Here is a 20927-nt window from a genome sequence, read left to right as displayed (position 1 = left end):
AAGCCAGTAAGGCTCCAGCTTTCTCCTGCCTCAACTATGTACAGATTAGGAATTAACTCAGTTTAAAAAAAAAAAAAAGGCATCAAACTTACAGATCTCAACTAGTACAGGTTTATCGTTCAAGGACTAGTTTCTCTCTGGCTGCTCCCTGTTTGTTGTTTTTTCTGGGTCCCTTGGGTTGCTCCTGCACATTTAGCGTTTAACAGTTTTAATGGTTAATTTCACATGTCAACTTGGCTGGGTTAGGGGGTGTCCAAATAGATGGTGAAACATTATTTCTGGGTGTGTCTCAGGGTGTTTCTGGAAGAGAGGAGCATTTAAATTGGTGAACTGAGTAAAGCAGGTGGCCCTCCCCAGTGTGGGTGGTTATTATTCAATCCACTGAGGGCCTTAAATAGAACAAAAAGGTGGGAGAAGGGCAAATTTGTTCTTTCTCTTTGCTCAAGCTGAAACATCCATCTTCTCCAGCTACTGGACATCGGCATCCCTGGGTTTTGGGTTCTTAGACTCAATCTGGGACTTGTACCATCAGCCTTCTAATTCTCAGCCCTCTGGACTGAGACTGAATTACACCACCAGCTTCCCTGGGTCTCCAACTGCAGGCTGCAGATGGCGGGTCTTCTCCACTTCCCTAATCATGTGAGTCAACTCCTGTAATCTATCTCCTACCTACCTGCCTACCTACAGCTCTTCTATTGGTTCTGTTTCTCTGGAGAATCTTGACTAATGCGACAGTCAACCAGGGATCTGGGCAGAGTTTTTACTCAGCTGCTAGGCCTCACCCTTTCTGCAGCTCTCTTGCTTCCAGGATTTCCCCTTCTATTTCCCCTGCTCTCCATTCCTGAGCCCCCTCCTCTGTCACCTCTGCCTTGTAGGGTTTCAGTCTTCCCCTATCATTTCCTTGCAGCCACCGTGAGGACTGAAGCACACCGTCAGGCAAAAAAACCCACAAGTCTGCACGTCCTACTCCTTCCAATTACAACTTTTTTTCTCCTCTAGCTTCTGCTTTTGGGTGCTTTTAGTAGTTTCTTTTATTTTGTCCAGATTTGCTAATTATCATCTGTGGGAGGGCTTGAGGAACCACTTTAGTCTATCTCCTCTACTGGCAATTTCCTAATCCAACTGAGAATAATTTACAACTCAATATACTTTTTAGATTTTTTTTTAAAACAACATCTTACCTTTAAGAAACACAGCACTACACAAAACATTTATAAGTAATACAAGTTTAAAAATAATGAACAACAATCTCAATGGGAAAGATCTGATTGTTTCTAGAAATTTAAGTCAAGCAGTTCACGTGTTTCAAGCAATAAAGTCAAAGGTAGAAAAGTCTTGGGACTGTTCTTCCTATTTTTAATAAAGAGGAAACATAAAATAGAACATAGGAATGGGATGGAAGAAATGTGAATAAATTCATCAGTTTTGTTCCCAATATTTTTCTGATGTACTAAATAGACATGTAAAAAAAAAAAAAAGGAGAGGAGAAACATAGGAGGTGGGAGGTAGAAGGCAAACTGCTGCTTATAAACAAAGCACTTGATTTAGTAAATCCCACAATTCTAAATCAGTTAGTGTCATGCTGTAGGTTACTTTTGTGTGTGTGTGTGTGTGTGTGCGCAAAGTATTACTGATACACTGTAGAAAAAATACTTACTTTCAAAATAAATAGCAAAGTGAAAGAAACATCCCTATAAACCTCTAAGGAAGCTCACTGTTAAAAATCCAAGGAAAAACGTGTACGTGTGTGTGAATATGTGTTTCTGTGTACCCCACCCTTTGAGCAGATACTTCTGTGCTTCTCTCGCTTTCCTTTTTTAACCAAATGGACCTTACTGTTCATATTTTATAGCTTATGTTGATTAAATGGACACCCTTCCCTGTGAGTAATTTTTCCGGAGGAAATCAGCAGACTGTCTTCTTCATGGTGTGCGGCCATGGTATTTCTACTCAGGGCATGTTTTTCTTTTAATTCTCATTTCTGTTTTTAGACCTGAATTCCTAGGGGGTGCCCCTGAGCCTGCAGGGTTTAGTGACCAGCAAACGATTGGTTAAAGGTCGTGCTCACACATCTGGGGCCAGCCAGGCTCCTAAGCTCTGCACATCGATCTGTGTAGGGTTAAGAACACACAGCTTGGGTCTACCCCCAGTGTGACTTTCTGCTGGACCCTCCTGCATCTCTTCTGTACATTCAGCTGCCCAGCTGACCGGGGCTGTGCGGAGAGCTTGGGGCCCCTCAAGTCTTACCTATGGGCAGTACTCGGCTTCCAGTTGGTCAGGGATGCGTGGAGAGCTTTTCAAGCCTTTCTGCGGCTGTGTCGTTTCCAGGATCTCGGCTAAGGCTCTGAGTCGACCGTGGTTTGTTGTCTGACCTGAGTGGGACAGCTATTTAGGCAACCAGAGCTGCCTGTCCACTTGCCACTGAGACCATAACTTTCACTGATGAGGGGAGCGGACTGTTTTTTTTTTTTTTTTGTCAGAGAAACAGAACCTCTTCTGCTCCAAATGAAACGGGTTTCCTCCGGCAGCCGGAACTGGTACATTAACGGCATGGGGGTGGCAGGGAGTAGTCCCAGACCAAGAATATCAGAAACTCCCACTGTCCTTATCTAAAGTTCAGCAGCTTCTTATGGATAAATGCTTCTCGATTTGCTGCTGGCATGAGTTCTACTTCTGCAGGCCTGAATTGGCTGTTTTTGCCAACTTGGTCCAGTGTATCATTTTTTATCGAGGAGAGATTTGTTCACTTCCTCACTCCCCTTACCAGAGTCCTGTCTCTGTCCTTAGCTATTTTTTGAATCTTCTTTGATCTCCAATGTATGACATGGCCACATGACATGACACCACTTTATAAGTCAAATCCAGGGTCATAAAGGCAAGTGAACATTTCTCATGCCTAGCTGTCTTCCTACACTATTACACCATGTACTTCTAGGTCCTGAGAGAGCAATATATAACTTTTTCTTTTTCCTTTTTTTTTTTTTTTTGGCTACACCATGCGACATGCAGGATCTTAGTTCCCTGACCGTGGATCAAACCTGCGCCCCCTGCAGTGGAAGTCTGGTGTCTTAACCACTGGACTGCCAAGACCCAAAATAAAACTTTTTAAATAATGGCTCTACAATTCTTCCCTGGTGGCTCAGACAGTAAAGAACCTGCCTGCCGATGCAGGGGACCCAGGTTCAACCCCAGGGTCAGGGAGATCCCCTGGAGAAGGGAATGGCTACCTCCTCCAGTATTCTTGCCTGGGGAATTCCACAGACAGAGGACCCTGGCAGGCTACAGTCCACGGGGTCACAGAGTTGGACATGACTGAGTGACTAACACAACAAAAGTCTACCAGGTCTGAAGGTGAACCAAAAGCCTGAGTTTCCTTCAGGTCTTATCTGGGTACCAGAAGCAAGTTTCACCTTCATTCTTCTATGGAAGAAGGTGCTCAGCCACTTCCTGGTCTCCTTCCCTTAAGACACACATGCTCTAGTTGGCTGGCGTCTCAAGTCACCGGGCTCCTGAGAGCTGGTTAACCAATCCCCAGTGAAGGCAGACAGCCCTGAGAGCTTCTATGTTGATCTGTACCAGTAACAAGCCTGGGATTTATTTTCCTTCACTCTCATAAACCTTGTTTCCTCTCTCAGTGTGATACAGTATCTTTGTGGAATAGAAACTGCAGTCTACTGCTGGAACTTACCCTGCTAATATTGCAAATCCTCACACTTTGCAACCCTCACGGCTTGCTTTGGTAATCCAGCAAACAGGTATTATCGCTGCTATCTGTTCATCTCTGTTCATTTTCTTAGAGTCCGACTCGAGAAAAGGCTAAATACAGTCAGTTATCAGTCAGAGGCAAATGGGAGTTAAAGCTCAAGGGTTTCTGATTCTTAGTTCTGCCTCCTAAAAGCATTCTTCAACATTGTTATTGTGTTGACACTGTGAGTTCCGGAAAAAGCATTTATTCCCCGCACCCCATCCTCAATGAACTGCAAATCACTTTTGAAATTTCTTAACAGGCATTTCTTCCCAAAAGTCTTCAGCAGCCCAAAGACTTCCCAGACTGAGTATTACACACTGATTTGGGCAAACATCATGGCAAAGGGAATTTCTCATTTATTGCTTCCCTTGGGTGGGTAGTACCATGTGACCTGTTGACGCAAGGGAGCAGAGCGGTCGCTGGCCTGACCAGATCCGGTCCAGCTGAGGACACAGTGACGGCAGCGTGATGAAATGACCACACACGCTCCGCTGCTCAGCTCGGCAGCTGCTCCAGGATGTTTGCCCAGCACAAGCCTGGCCCAGGCAGCGTGGGAGGAAGGAATACGCCACCCGACGAAGGTGGAAACGCCGCAGATCATGTCACTTCCAGACAGCAAAAGGTTTTAAGTAATCCACACAGCGTCCCCGGAAGCCAGCAGTCCATTACAAGTGGAGTTTAACTGATAAGGTGGGGTGGATTACACAGAGGTAATTCAATTGCAAGACTCTTGACAACGCCATAATCTAATACTGCTCGGGAGGGAAATCACTCCTCTTGTTTGGCTCTTTCATTAACAGAGCCACCTGACTGCAGTCGAAAACGCTGCATCAGGAGGAACAGCCTCTCGAACGGCCTTTACTGGATGGAATGACCTGACTCACCTATAAATCACAGCATTTCTAGTCTAGTCAAACAGCCGAATCAGTGTAGACTAAACTTTGGATTGTGAGTCACTCTGTTTTCTCCGTGATGGAATTCCAGATACAAACACCATTTAGGGGAATTTGGGGTTTTTCAAGTGAAGGTGGCTAACGTGTAAAGGGAGAGAAGGTAAAAACACTGGACACCATTCAGGTCAATGCAGCGTCTCAGGGCTGTTCCCGCAGAACGCTGCTGTTGTTCAGTCACTGAGTCGTGTCTGACTCTTTGTAACCCCGTGCACTGCAGCACGCCCGGCCTCCCTGTCTCTCACCATCTCCCAGAGTTTGTTTAAACTCATGTCCACTGAGTCGGTGATGCCATCCAGCCATCTCATCTTCTGTTGCCCCCTTCTCCTTTTGCCTTCAATCTTTCCCAGCATCAGGGTCTTTTCAAGGAGTCAGCTCTTTGCATTAGGTGGCCAAAGGACTGGAGCTTCAGCTTCAGGATCAGTCCTTCCAATGAATATTCAGGGTCGATTTCCTTTAGGATTGACTGGCTTGATCTCCTTGCAGTCCAAGGGACTCTCTAGAGTCTTCTCCAGCACCATAATTCAAAAGCATCAATTATTTGACGCTTAGCCTTCCTTATGGGCCAACTCTCACATCCATACATGACTACTGGAAAAACCATAGCTTTGACTAGACAGACCTTTGTTGGCAAAGTGATGTTGTTTCTTTCTAATATGCTGTCTAGGTTTGTCAAAGCTTTCCTTCCAGGGAGCAAGTGTCTTTTAATTTCATGGTTGCAGTCACCATCTGCAGTGATTTTGGAGCCCAGGAAAATAAAATCTGTCACTGCTTCCACTTTTTCCCCTTCTAACTTCCATGAAGTGATGGGACCAGATGCCATGATCTCAGTTTTTTGAATGCTGAGTTTAAAGCCAGCTTTTTCACTCTCCTTTCAGCCTCAGCATGAGGCTCTTTAGTTTCTCGTCACTTTCTGCCATTAGAGTGGCATCATCTGCCTATCTGAGGCTGTTGATATTTCTCCTGGCAATCTTGATTCCAGCTTGTGATTCATCCAGCCTGGCATTTGGCATGATGTACTCTGCATATAAATTAAATAAGCAGGGTGACAATATACAGCCTTGACATAATCTTTTCCCAATGTTGAACCAGTCCGTGTTCCATGTAAGGTTCTTACTATTGCTTCTTGACCTGCATACAGGTTTCTCAGGAGATAGGTAAGGTGGTCTGGTATTCCCATCTCTTCAAGCATTTTCCAGTTTGTTGTGATCCACACAGTCACAGGCTTTAGCAAAGTCAATGAAGCAGAAGTAGATGTTTTTCTGGAATTTCCTTGCTTTCTCTGTGATCCAATGAATGTTGGCAATTTGATTTCTGGAAGCTCTTGGTTCATGTACTACTAAAGCCTAGCTTGAAGCATAACCCTACTAGCATGTGAAATGAGCGCAATCATACAGCAAGCAGTGTTAGATGGCAGCTGACTTGAACTTTCCCTGCTCTTCCCCTTCAGGAGTTCCAGTCCTGTTTGGTTTAAGCACCAGGCTTAACATATGACATAAACAGTTTACGTCCTCTTTTTTCATAAGATGCTGATTCATAAGAGAAGAGCACATTCTACCTGGGTTCTAGAAAAACTCTGTGTGTGTGTGTGTGTGTGTGTGTGTGTGTGTGTGTGTGTGTGGTGGGGGGCGGGGGGTGGTTCCCTGATGGCTCAGTGGTAGAGAATCTGCCTCCCAATGCAGAAGACACGGGTTTGATCCCTGGATCAGGCAGATGCCCTGGCGAAGGATATGGCAACCCACTCCAGTATTCTTGCCTGCAAATCCTCATGCACAGAGGAGCCTGGCATGCTACAGCCTATGGGGGGGTCACAAAAGAGTTGGACACAACTTAGCAACTAAGCAACATTACACACACACACACACACACACACACACATTCATATATGTATCTTATGCATATATATGTATTTTAAAGGCTGAGCCAAAGAATTGATGCCTTTGAATTATGATGCTGGAGAAGACTCTTGAGAGTTCCTTGGACAGCAAGGAGATCAAACCAGTCAATCCTAAAGGAAATCAGTCCTGAATATTCATTGGAAGGACTGATGCTGAAGCTCCAATACTTTGGCCACCTGATGCTAACAGCCAACTCATTGGAAAAGACCCTGAGGATGGGAAAGAGCAAGGGCAGGAGAAGGGGGTGACAGAGGATGAGATGGGACATGAATCTGAGCAAACTCCAGGTGACAGTGAATGACAGGGAAGCCTGGCATGCTGCAGTCCATGGGGATGCAAAGAGTCAAGACATGACTTAGCAACTGAACAAAAACAACAATGTACTTTAAATCTATTCGGTGTTAATAACATTAGTGATGAGAAAATACTTTCCATATCCACCAAGATGTAACTTAAAGATATAAAAATAATATCGCATTAAGTATATAAAAAGTTCAAGATAAATACCTTTCAAGACTTTATAAAGTGGAATAACACTGCTGCACCACAGACAACAAAATACAGAATGCACATAAAACAATGGATGTGATGAACATATTCTCTGCAGCACTGTTTGTCATAGCAAGAAAGGGGAAACAATATAAGCTTCTTTCCTCGCTTTCTGAAATAAAATCCATGAGGAACTTCCCTGAACATTCCTAACCAATACCCTCTTATACTTCAGGAAGATTTCTTAGCTAGAAGTCAGTCAGAACTCTCCCTGTTTCTGGGTTCTGCAGCTGTAGCTCAGAAGCTTCAGCATCACTTCAGAGCCCGTGAAAGATGCAGAACTCCAGACCCACCAAATCAGAAGCTGTATCTTAACCTGACGCCCAGGAGATCCGTACACATAGTAACATTTGAGAAGCAATGGCCTGCAGCACATTTTCAATGAAGCTTTCAATGACATGTAAGAGCTTGATTTTGAGTCCACGTTATGAGAGTCATCAATACAGGGGTGAAGATTGGTTTTGTCAAATTCAAGGAGGCTTCTTTTACCTGTGGTCTGACACTATCTGAGCAACCACTGTCAGTATTTGGGACTCAGCACATCAGACAAGCTAAAGCCAATTGGTTCCATGATGTTCTCAGGTTGTAAGCACTAGCTCACAATAGGATTTATTTAAGAAATTAATACCAAAAGTCAGAACTTCTAATCTCTTTTCATGGTGTGCCTGAGAATCACGCTTCTCAAACTTTGGTGTGCCTGAGAATCACCGGGGGAACTTGCTTGAAAAGGAAGAGACTAGTTCAACAGTAGTGAGACTGAACAACAAGGGGGCTGAGCCCAGGGGGCTATGGTCCATGGGGTAAAGAGCAAGACTGGCACCTGAGCAAACCTGAGAGCAAATGCCTCCTTAAATATTGCAGCCAGAGCTTCTCGTTGGACTTACCCTGGTCTCCATCCTGTACAGAGTGAGTCTATGGACCAGCAGCACCAGCATGGACTGGAGCCTTACTAGAAGTACAGAATCTTGGTCCAACTCCAGAGCTAGTGAGTCAGAATCTATACATCAACCAGATTCTCAGGTCATTCCTATGCACATTAAAGTTTGAGAAACAATGAAAATAAGGGATGTCCAAATAAAGTATTGCAAAAATACTAAAATTCCACGGTCTTTCTAACATATCATGTTGCATCTCTGCTACAGGAAAGAATTAACAGTGGCCTTCCACCGATGTTCAAAGGACAGCCCTACACTGGTCAGTATTTCTGTCACTCTTTTAATCGATGACCTGGATAACGACAGAAAAGAGGTGCTTATTAACCTGCAGATGGCACAAAGCAAGAAGCTGCTGGTGCAAGAAGCAAGAACCAGGCCATCCTGATGGGCCAGATGACAGGCTGAACAATGAACTATAATAAGTATATTAAAAGTTTTACATTTCAGCTAAAAATTTTAATAACAAGGGTATAAGAAGGGTGATGGCTTGCTTGGCAGCAAAACATATGAAAAATCCTGGGAATAAGTCCAAGGGTATATCACAAATTTAACACAAGGCATTTCAAATCAGTGGGAGAAAATGAATCATTTAATAAACGGTGTTAGAGTAACTGGGTACCTCACTGAAAAACAAATAAATTTGAAACTCCACCTCACATTTTATATCAAAATAAACTCCAGAAGGAATCAAAGATTTAAACATTAAAAACAAATCCATTAAAGTACAAGAAGAAAGTATGCAGAAAATACTTTTAAGATAACCTCAAAGTGAGTGAGGTCTTTCTAAGCGGGAACAAAATCCAAAGGATATAAAATCCAGAGGCTGTTTTTAAAATGTTGATACATTTTATTACTGTAAGAAAAAAAAGATCAGGACTTCCCTGGCAGGCCAGTGGTTAAGACTTAGCACTTCCAGTGCAGGGGGTACAGGTTTGATCCCTGGTGGAGTTACTAAGATCCTACATGCTGTGTGGCATGGCCAGAAAAGAAAAAACCAACCAAACAAACAAAACACCAAAGCAAACCCCCCAAAAATCTGCATGGTAAACACCACTATAAACAAAGCCTGAAGAAAAATGACAACATGAGGGGAAATTTGATAACTCAAAGATGTAGGGCTAAAAACTTCCCAAATCATCAAGAAAAAAGCCCAAAATGCCCAAGAGACAGCTCAGCCAAGAAAGACTCAGGAGGCTGAGGGCCGGCCTCCAGTAGCTGAAAGGCGTTCTTAGGGAAGAGTGAAAAAAACTGAGTCATAGGTTGCTATAAATGGCTGACTCGGGATTGATGGTGGAAATTCCCATGGGTTTAAATGTCAGCTGAACATACAGAAGAACTTTCTAAGAATTAGGCCAAGGCTAACTGGCCAACTTTTAGGAAATTTTTGGAAGGGAGGACCCCATAAGGTGGGAAACGAAGCAACATGATCTTTGAGGTTCCATCAAACTCCGAAATTATACAATCCTGTCCCAAAGATGACATCACCTCTGGAAAAGTTAACCGCACAAAATCAAACAACGTGAGGCACTCACAACGCCAGAAAGACTGGGAACCATGGTGCTCCTCACTTTCCACTCTAAGTACAGTGCTCTCTCGGGGAGGGGAAATAGGGGGACAGGATAAATGATTTATGGACTCATGACTGCTGTCCTCAGCAGTACTTTGAGGGGTTTTTTTTTGTGGTGAGGTGTTGGCCAATTCTGTTTCATTCATTACTCCTTCCCCTTCATTACTAAAAGCAAAAGAAGGGTTTTGAAAGAGAGTGAATTAGGGCTGGAGAGGTAAGTATGAGGTCTCAGCAGTGTCGTTCTTTGTTGCATAAAACTCATGATGCATAACCCATGAGAGATCTGTAGATGCCAACGTTGCTTTCTCTATAGTCTGATTATGAGCTGAAAAACACAAACAAAAATTCTTGCAAATGGGCTATATTCCAGAAGTGAGTTTTGCAAGTCGGCTGGGTAGAATTTGAAACAGCACTAAAAATGTGGGGAGCTGGAGAAGGAAGGCCAGGAGGAAGCAGGCTCCTCAGCCAGCCTCTCAGGCTGGACATGGTGAATCCACCAAGTGTCTGAGATATTGAGCATCAACACCTCTTCCGGGTAGCAGGAAATCCCACAGGAATACTTGTACTTGATAAGGTAAAGTGAAATTGAAGAAGCGTTTTATTTATTTTGAATTCTAATACCGTGGACAAAGCAAATTTAGTTGAAGGAGGTTGAGAGCAGGAACAAAAATCTATTAAGATTCTGAAGGGAGGGACTTCCCTGGTGGTCCAGTGGCTAAGACTCCGTGCTCCCAAAGCAGGGGGCCCGCGGTTCCATCCCTGGTCAGGGAACTAGATCCCACAAGCCCCAACTAAGAGTTCACATGCCACAACCAGAAAGATCCTGTGTGCCACAGCAAAGACCGGTGCCGCCAAACAAATAAATAAATATTAAAAAAAGGAAGAAAGACTCTGAAAGCAGCTCTTGACGGACCCCCAAGAGCTCTAGAAGTTGGCCACAGTGAGCCTTTATTGTGGCATCTAATTTCACTTCAAAATCTGGTGCTTCCTTTTGCCTTAATAAGGACATGTCACTAAATGCTTTTTAGCCATGATGGGGGAAAGCTTTTAATTCAAAAGCATAAAGCAAAGATCCCCATGGCTCCCCCAGCAGCAGCCTCAGTGGCCCTGGCCCACCTGGTTTCCTCTGCCAGTGTCTCGTGGTTTTATTTCTGTCCTTCTGTCTAAGGCAGGATACAACAGCCTCAAGCCCTGCTTCTTTCCACCTGCGACACAGAGCTTGAACGTTGTGTATCATGGCTTTTTGTTTATTTTGTTCAGAAATTAAAAGTAAACCAAAAAAACAAATACATACAATGAAAAGAGTGGGGACAAAAACCAAGATGCTTTTGGGGTAACAGATAAATCAATAAGAAGCCCGAAGAGGAGGTAAGAAGGGTTAGCTGAAGCATAATTATCTAAAATGCAAGATGGAACAAAAGCGCATCAAACGGAGGTAGGGAGAGAAACCCTCCCCCCCACCCCGCGAGGGTGGGAGCAGAGGAAGGTGGCACCGTGGTCGTGTTCTCCACGGGCCATCAGGGGGCGCCGTCAGCCAGGACAACCTGGCTGCTCCAGGTGGGACTGTCTTAGAGGATGCTCCCAACCTGGGAAAACTACACTAAGCTATAAACCACTGGAACTGCTTTCAGAGCCAGGCAACTAAGAGAAAAATAACAAAAACAAACAAGACCAGTTATCTGCCATCTGCTTCTGTATTTGCTTGTCCAGATCAGAAAGGGCAGGGATAAAGCGTCACTTCAGGCCCAAAAGGAAGAAACGCCAGGAGGGAAAGCAGGAGGAATGTCTTCCAGGAGCCCCTGCTGCTCTGACCCCCGGCCCATCCTCCAGCAGCACCCAGCCCACTGAGGCCCCTCGCAGCCAGGCTGCAGGGCAGGAGCTTGAAGTGGAAAGGGATCTGGGGTGAGGGCAGGGCTGAGAGGCCTGGAGCAGTGACCTCAACGATAAGTATGTTTCACAGATGTGCTGAAGCTAACTCTTCATATCTCTGAGAAATGAGAATAAACACAGGGTGTATTTCACAGGCGGCTGAAAAAGTAGGAAGCTAAAGGTCTCACCTAGTATCACACTTAACCCAGACAAATATTACTGGTGTAACTGTTTTACTGGTCTGTTTTTTTGTTTTTGTTTTTTTTCCCATTAGACTCTACAGATTCACAATTAAAAAAAAAAAAACAGGCAGAAAGTATTGCTTTAAGATACATTTCACAAAAAGATCTGCCAAATATCGGAGCCTGGACAACACACGCAAGCCAATCTGTTCCTTCAGAAGCAACTTTGTGTGGCCCTCCTCCCCCAAACCTGCGTGCAGGCAGAATCTTTCCAAGACCCTTGACCTGTATGATATTACATTACAAACCAGGAGCCTCACGGAGTCTCACTGGCTGTTCCGAAGACCTGGACGAGGGTAGGCAGCATCCTCAATCCCAAGTGTCAGTCAGCAGCGATGCCTCCGGCAGCCACAGGAGAAGGCAAAGAGGAAAGCAAGAGAAAAGAAGGCTGAGGGTTTGTGCAGAGAAGAGAGAAGAAAGGGAGTAGAAAAATGAACACATAAAATAGACAGAAAGGGCAAAAGCTGGTTTCGTAGCTGAGACTATACAGGGTGTCCCCAATGTCATCCCGTGATGTCCCGGGGACTGACTCCTCTCCCCTCTTCCTACAGTGAAACAGGGATAATAATTCATCTATGCAATTTTAACAATTTTGGCTTAACATGTATATGACATGACTACATAGAAGAGATACAGTTTTGTCTTCTGGCCGTGCTGTGTGGCTTGTGGGATCTTAGTTCCCCCACCAGGGATCAAACTGGAGCCCTCGGCAGTGAAAGCGCAGAGTCCTGACCACTGGACCGCCAAAAAATCCCCTAGGAATACTGTTTTCACATCAGACACCAGTGTTTAGGAGCTGGCCCAGAGCAGGTGATGGGCTTTCAGAATTCAGGACAGCAGCTTTGCTTTGAGACAGAGGGTGGGGGGCACAAACTGCCGGGTGCCTGGTAGGTGTTTTCACGTTATTTCATTTACTCCTCACCGAACTCCCAGGTGGCGCTAGTGGGAAAGAACCTGCCTGCCAACGCAGGAGACAGACCTAAGAGACGTAGGTTCGATCCCTGCGTTGGGATGATTCCCTGACGGAGGGCATGGCAACCCACTCCAGTATTTCTGCCTAGAGAATTCCATAGACAGAGGAGCCTGGTGGGTTATGACCCATAGGGTCGCAGAGTTCGACATGACTGAAGCGACTGATCATGAACATCAACAAGATATGCATTGTTATCTCTGCTCCATAAATGACAGAACACATCTAGCGAAGATAAGTGACTTGCCCAAGGCCTCAAAACCAGTAAGCAGCAGAGCCAGAACCTAATCGCAGGCGCTCTGAAATGATAGCTGCCTGCCTCTCCTTGAGAAGCCGAGAGCAGCTCCTCCAGCCAGCAGCACACCGACCGTGTGGGACTCTTGACTGCAAGAGACAGCGCCTCAAAAGCCCATTCATTCATTCGAAATAGATCTCCTGCCACAAATCTAGAGGACAGCTACAAACACCAGTACCATGAAGGACACAGGCTCCGGCACCCTAGTCTCGGAAAGCTGGCTGTAAAGCAGTGTAAGGGAGTGGGGTAATGAATATGCCCGAGAGATAACACGCTGTCAGAGAGCAACAATGACAACCCAAAACAAGACGGAGACAGGAGAGTGGGGCAAGGGTCCTAATTCAGACTGAGCGGTTAGGAAAGGCTGAGAACTCAGACAAGAACCAGCCATGCAAATAGCGAGTGGCAGAACATTCCAGAAGAGAATCACATGCAAATGCCCCCAGGAAGAATCAGGCTCAGAGTGCAATAAAGGCCAGACCTGTCTGGCTGGAGCAGAACCAGGGATGAGATTAGATGGATACACAGAGGGGTTGTGTTGGTCCCGAGGCTAGGTAAACAGAGTCTGGGTTGTATTCTGATTGGAAAGGATCAGAGGGTTTTTAAACAGGGAAGTGTCGAGCTCTGCCCAGTGTTTGGGAGAGGCTCCTCTGGCTGCTCAAGAACTGGAGGGAGGCTACCCTGAAAGCAGGGAGGCCACGACCGGCACCCAGAAGACAGATGATGGTCCAGACACGGTCTAGGGCAGGGGCGGGTGGAGCTGAAGAGACAGCGACAGATTTCTGATCTCTTCTGGAACTGTATGGAACAGGACTTGCTGATGGATTGGAGGGTGGAACTGAGAAAGGAGAGCAGCAGAGAGGCCTCCGAGGTTGTCAGCTCAAGAAGCAGGGTGGATGGTGGTACCATCCATTCATTTTCCTTAGATGAGTAAAGACTGCAAGAGTTTGTTTTTTTTTTTTTTTTTTAATGGGAAAGGGATAAAATAAAGAGATCTGTTTTAGCAACTTTAACTTTGAGATGTTGTTGTTCAGTTGCTCAGTCGTGCCCGACTCTTTGCGGCCCCATGGACTGCATGCAGCATGCCAGGCTTCCCTGTCCTTCCCCATCTTCCTGAGTTTGTTCAAACTAATGTCCATTGAGTCGGTGACGCCATCCAATTATCTCATTCTCTGTTGCCCCCTTCTCCAGCCCTCAATCCTTCCCAGAAGCAGCGTCTTTTCCAATGAGTCCACTCTTCGCATCAGGTGGCCAAAGTATAGGAACTTCATCATCGTTCCTTCCAATGAATATTCAGGGTTGATTTCCTTTAGGATTGACTGGTTTGAACTCCTTACTGTCCAAGGGACTCTCAAGAGTCTTCTCCAGCACCACAGTTTGAAAGCATCAGTTCTTTGGTGCTCAGCCTTCTTTATGGTCCAACTCTCACTAGAGAAAGGAACGGCAAATCACTTCAGTATTTTTGCCTTGAGAACCCCATGAACAGTATGAAAGAGCAAAAAGCTTGAGATATCTGTAAGATATTCAGATGGAGCTACGAGGGAGGCAGTGGGTACACAAGTCAGAGATGAAACAACCAAAGACGCAAATTTAAGAGACACATATAAACCTAATGTGTTTCTTCTAATTAGAAGAAAATATAGGATAGTTTCTTAGTGACCTGAGGATAGTAAAGGGTTTCTTACGGTATCAGAAATATAGGATTTCTGCTGAATAAAGGGCACTTTGAACAAAGTTTACAGATGGGTCAGGCCAGGAGATGACAGCTGTGTCGTCAATAACTAACTCAGGATGGCTCAGACAGTAAAGAATTTGCCTGCAATGTGGGAGACCCATTCGATCCCTGGGTCGAGAAGATTCCCTGGAGAAGGGAATAGCTACCCACTCCAGTATTCTTGCATGGAGAATTCCATGGACAGAGGAGCCTGGCAGGTTACAGTCCCTGGGGTCGCAAAGAGTCAGACAGGACCAAGCACTTTCAGGATTAAAACCTAGAACCTATGAGGAACTTGACTGGAAAAATGGGAAAAGGATATGATCAGGTCATTCAGAGGGGCTTCCCTGGTAGCTCTGATCGTAAAAAGTCCGCTGCAACACAGGAGACCCTGGTTCAATTCTTGGGTCGGGAAGATCCCCTGGAGAAGGGATAGGCTACCCACTTGAGTATTCTTGGGCTTCCCTCGTGGCTCAGACAGTAAAGAATCTGCCTGCAATGTGGGAGACCTGGGTTCGATCCCTGGGTTGGGAAGATCTCCTGGAAGAGGGAATGGCAACCCACTCCAGTATTCTTGCATGGAGAATTCCATGGACAGAGGAGCCGGGAGGCTACAGTCCCTGGGGTCACAGAGAGTCAGACACGACTGAGCAACTAACACTTTCACTTACAGGATTAAAACCTGGAACCTATGAGGAACTTCACTGGAAACATGGGAAAAGGATATGACCAGGTCATTCATAAAAGGGAAATCCCTTTATACATCCCTGTAGTATACACAGAGATCCTCGTCCTCACTTAGCAATCAGAGGAACAGGAATTAAAATAATAGCGACACCCCTGGTGGTCTGATGGCTAAGACTAGCGCTCCCAGTGCAGAGGGCCTGGGTTCAATACCTGTTCGGGGAACTAGATCCTACGTACTGCAACCAAGACCCCCGTGCAGCCAAATAAACAAATAACTTAAAAAAACCAAACCAAACAACAAAATAACATGCTACATCCATCAACTGACAAAAGTCTGACAATCAGATCTTGAGTGCTGCATTTTGTGGCGGGAATAGAAAGGGAGCAGTCATGCTTAGCAGTTTAACTTCATGCTTCGTGAAATGTGAGTGAACTCAGAGAACTAACAGGCTTGTTGGTATTTAGCTGGAAAAACTCTTGTTCAAGCTCCTAAGAAGATACACATGAAGTCTTTCATCAGAGCACTGTTTACAGTGTAGAAAGCTGGAGAACAAGCTAAGCATCCATCTCTAGGGGGAAACAGAGAAACAACACAAGGTAGCTGCTAGTCATAAAGTACAGTAAAGGAGCCGAACGCAATACAAACGCAACAACATGGAGAAAACTCAAAAACATGGTTTTAAGTGAGAAGAGGGTCGAAATGAGAAATGTGACATAGTATTATTTAAGATAAACTTACAAAAAACATCATACAAGGATACAAACATATTCAAGGGCAAATATTAAAGGCATCAGAGAAGAAATGAACAGGAGTAGGGGACCGGACTAGGAGAAGAGATGATGGTAAATGACAACCACGACAGTAATAACCCCAGAGAGATCCTACAATGTCAGCACAGTGCAGTATGATAAACTCAGCTCTGCATTTGCGATCTAAAAGAAAAAAGTAACACGTTTCACAGGGCAAAAGGAATGTTCCTTCTGTTCCAGCTGCCTTTCCCAATCTGCCTGACATTTTGCTGGCTGACTCATCGGACTTAACAGGCGAGGAAGGGAGCTGAGAGGGAGGGAGGCGGGCAGGGCACCAGGGCACGATGTAAATGGAGCCCCCGCAGTGTCCCGCACCCCCCTTTATCACCATGGCGCTCGGCACACTGCTGAAATCACACGCATCCACGACCATCTCCCCACCCCGAGAGTCAGATCACATTCATCCTTGTAAACCCAGAACTCAGCACAGTGCCTGGAGCGAAGAATACACTCAACGCGGACTAGCTGACCAGTTTGCTGCTTGGTAGACTGCATGAAAAATAATTAGAATTCAGTGGAACTTTCCTGACTGTGATAATGTAGCTAAATGAATGTTCAGGGATTATCGTTGGCGATGGCTACACGTCCTTCGCGGCATCACTTATTCTAGCGTCAAAAGGAATGTCCATTTGGACGGCAGACACATCAACAAACCTATCACAGAATTCAAGTCAAAGAGAAGCTAGAGCAACACCAGAAATGCAAATGATAAAAGTTCATTTTAAGTGGGGGGTTGGGAGAGGCAGCAGAAGTCAGGTCATTCCCACTCCCGGGGGGTCAGGTAGTATCAACCTCTGAAATGACCGTTTGACACTTTGTGAACAAAATGTGAACACTCTTCTTACTCATTTTAAATTAATTTTTAAATAAACTTGATTATGGTATAATTTACATACATATATCTTCTTATATTTACATACAATAAAATAAATCCATTTTATTTCTTTTTTTTTGGCTACACCACGTGGCTTGGGGGAATCTTAGTTCCCCAACCACGGATCGTACCCAGGCGAAGGCAGTGAAAGCTCTGAGCACTAACCACTGGATGGCAAAGAATACCCAAAATGCTTCCATTTAAAATGAACAGTTTGAGGGGTAATATTAAAAAGGTTTACTTACTAGAAAATTTTAAACACACACAGAGTAGAACAGTCTCATGAACGTGATTTACCCAATACTCAGCTTCAACAGTTTTTAATGCACGACCAGTCCTGTCTCATCTCTACTCCTGCCCACAGCCCTTAGTGGATTATTTTGAAGCAAAGCCCAGACTTTATTTCTCTGCATATGTAAATACTTCAATTGTGATTGTTCAGTCACTAAGTCATGTCCGAATTTTTGTGACCCCCTGGACTGCAACACGCCAAGCTCCTCTGCCCTCTACTGTCTCCCTGAGTTTGCTCAAATTCACGTCCATTGACTCGGTGAGGTTGTCAAACCATCCTGTCCTCTGCTGAGCCCTTTTCCTTTTGCTTTCAGTACATATCTCTAAAGGATATTCATTTAAAATGTATCCATAATACCACTTCCACACTGAAAACAATTAACAATAACTTCTTAACACCATAAACTAACCTGTACCCGCATTTTCCAGATTGCCTCACATGTTTTCCTTCATTACGCTTGGCAGAGTCAGCACCATAATCATCACTGGTTCAATCACTTCTCAAGTCTCTGTTTATCTACAGGTGTCCCCTCCATCCTTTCTTCCCCTCATTACCGTTTATTTGTTGAAGAAACGGGTCTGTCCTATAAAACATCTGCAGTTTGGAATTTGCTGACTATAGCCCTAAAAACAATTTCCCATGTTTCTGTCCCGTGTCGTCTCTATAAAACTGCAGTTAGATCGAGGTTTAAACAAGTTCTGGTTAAGAGTCGGGAGGCAACGTTACAGGTGGTATCACAGACCTCTGTAAGGAGACATATCATGTTCCAGGTGCTCTTTGTCTCACTTTTTGAAAAACATAATCTTTACCTCCACCAACTGAAAAAATAAAAAGCATTTATGATTGTTTATAAGACTCATTTCATCTAGAAAAGTGTAACAAAGTATAGGACATCAACCCCCATTTAACAGACTGATTCTGGGCTGTGGTGTCCCTAAGGAAGGAAAAGTAGGCTTTGAGTCACCGTCTCAAACACTGAAGACGGTCCCACCCAGCGTATCCATGAATCACTTACTTGAAGCCATACACCGGGCGCACACTGCCGTGTCCACCTTCTGCGCATGTCTCAGCTCCCCAAGGCGGGGGGCTGGGGGGCAGTCCTGGCCTCTCCTCCATCCCAACACAGACAGCTCTGCACACAGGCAGCCCCCAGGCGAGGGTGACTGCCGTGCACTTCTCCAAGCAAAGGCCCTTCTCTACCCCTGGTGAGGTCCAGCCTCTTTCATTAGCTCTTCACAACTTTCCTCCAGAGTCAGCAACATCCACATTTTACCAACCGAAAACAGAGGCACAGAGAAGAAATGTAAAGCGTGAATCAGTGGGAGGGTCCAGCAAGAACTCAGTGATCAGCGGTCGTTCAGGGAAACCTGCTGAGCTGTGTGTGTTTCTGCTTTAATGCCTCCTCCTTCCCTTCAGGGAGATGCGTGACTCTGAACAATCCGAGTCTGTGAGGGAAGGACAGCCGTGGACGCTGTCTAGACAAGGAACCAGAGGGCCCGGTACAGTGACCTTCCTGCTCTCTTCGTCAGGACAAGTCCCTGCTTGACAAGAACTGTGTGTGTGTGTGTGTGTTGTGTCCGACTCTCTGTGACCCCATAGACAGTAGCCTGTCAGGCTCCTCTGTCCGTGGGATTTTATAGGCGAGAATAATGAAGTGGATTGCCATTTCCTTCTCCAGAAGATCCTCCTGACCCAGGGATCGAACCCACATCTCTTGCATCTCCTGCACTGGCAGGCAGATTCTTTACCACTAGCACCACCTGACATGAACGAAGTTATCACAAAAGAGAATACGAATCAGTTCATTAATTAGGCAATTAACATTACCCATGAAGACTCCCCTGGTGGTCCAGTGGATAAGGATCCGCCTGCCAACGCAGGGGACATGGGTTCCATCCCTGGTCCAGGAAGATCCCACGTGCCACAGAGCAACCAAGCCCCTGAGCCACGACTGCTGAGCCCAATCTCTAGAGCCCAGGAGCCCCAACTACTGAAGCGCGTGTGCCTAGAGCCTGCACTCTGCAACAAGACAAGCCACCGCGTGAGAAGCCTGTCCGTCACAGCGAGAGAAAGCCCTCGCAGCAACGAAGACTAGGTGCAACCAAAAATAAGTAAAACTAATTCATTAGCTAATTAATTTAAAAGATAATAAAGAACCTGCGAAATCTGGGCTGGGGGAGAGGCAAGCAGTTATATACTCCAGCCTCCCCACAGTCCAGTGGCGAGGCCTGCCTTTAGGGAGCCCTGCAGAGGAAGTCGGGGTCCCTGGCAGGAGGACCAGGGTCTCTCTCTCCCCACTCTGAGAAAGCCCTCAGCCAGCAGCAGCACGACGCGACACCAGTAGCTCCAGGGCCTTGTGCTGCCCGTCACCTCCTACTCACCTCCGGGCTTGGCTGGCTCTTTACTGCCTCCAGAAATAAAGGTTCGAGTATGATGCTTCTTGTGCCAGTACCTACTGTCTCCAACCCAAGCTGCAGAAGCACAGGCCACTGCTGACGAACAGCGTAGCCTTCAACACAAAAGGGTCACGCGCTCCCTCATCCTGGCCCCCACCCCTGGACCAGAGCAGATTAAATTAAGAATTCTCAAAATTCCCAACGGTGTCACACACATTTAAAGTTGCCGGGTCAAAGATTCATTCTGGCGGCAGACAACCACAAAGGATTTCAGTGTTACATACAGTGGAAACGATTGCAAGAAATTCTAAATATGGACAGACCAGTAATTTAAATTTCTTTTTCTAATGGCGAATGCTTTTCTTTTCAGTTCAATATCTGATTCGAAGTCAGGCTCCAATTAAGGAAAGCGAGACCCAGTTTTCTGGTTCCACTGGGGTTTACTTCACAGGGATTACCTGTCGGTCGGTTGCGAGTGTGTTTCCAGCTAAAGTGTACTGCTGGGAACCTTGTCAGTGACTAACTGATGTGCTTCAGGAGAAGGAAACACCCTGATTACTAGCAGTCAAGGGCAAAGCCAAGCCCAAACAAGGAACTCTCCCTTCTGGTCTGGTGCTTCCCCAGGCAGGCCACGGCCACTTGCCTTGAGTGGGCTGGCTGGGTGAAGCTGGCAAATCAACCTGCCTAGGTTTTGATTTCCTTTCAGCAGCTTCACTCCCCACAGCCAAAAGGTGGAAATAACCCGAAAGTCCAACGATAGAGAGAGAGGGACACCAGGAAAAACACAGTGCCTCTTCCTCAGCTGGACCTTCTGGGGTCTACCTGAGACAGGGTGGGACCTGGGACCCCTTCGCTGCAGCGCCGTCACCCGCACACACCTCTCTGCCAGCAACGGAATATAAAGAAACTGTATGGGACTAAAAATCACCACGTGCATGCCCAGCTGGGGCAAATTCTGGACAAGACACAGAGACCAAAGAACTCAACTGCCACTTCTGAATTTGTTGTTCAGTTGCTCAGTCGTGTCTGACTCTGCGACCCCATGGACTGCAGCACACCAGGCTCCCCTGTCCTTCACTATCTCCCAGAGTTTGCTCAAACTCATGTCCACTGAGTTAGTGATGCTATCTA

General features: G+C 45.7%; 1 protein-coding gene and 1 long non-coding RNA gene across 2 annotated transcripts in view; one reads left to right on the top strand and one right to left on the bottom strand.

The window, feature by feature from the left end:
- PACS1 (phosphofurin acidic cluster sorting protein 1) overlaps window positions 1-20927 on the bottom strand; it is a 144102-nt gene that overhangs the window by 73838 nt on the left and 49337 nt on the right. The window lies entirely within an intron of this gene.
- On the top strand, window positions 398-14036 carry LOC138427075 (uncharacterized). Its single transcript, XR_011251884.1, has 4 exons — window positions 398-639; window positions 8288-8502; window positions 11791-12054; window positions 12692-14036. It is a non-coding gene; the product is annotated as an uncharacterized lncRNA (long non-coding RNA).

The sequence above is a fragment of the Ovis canadensis genome, chromosome 21 (assembly GCF_042477335.2).
Source record: "Ovis canadensis isolate MfBH-ARS-UI-01 breed Bighorn chromosome 21, ARS-UI_OviCan_v2, whole genome shotgun sequence".
Lineage (NCBI taxonomy): Eukaryota > Metazoa > Chordata > Mammalia > Artiodactyla > Bovidae > Ovis > Ovis canadensis.
The sequence above is the reverse complement of the archived record's forward strand: the minus strand, read 5'-3'. Positions and strand labels throughout refer to the sequence as shown.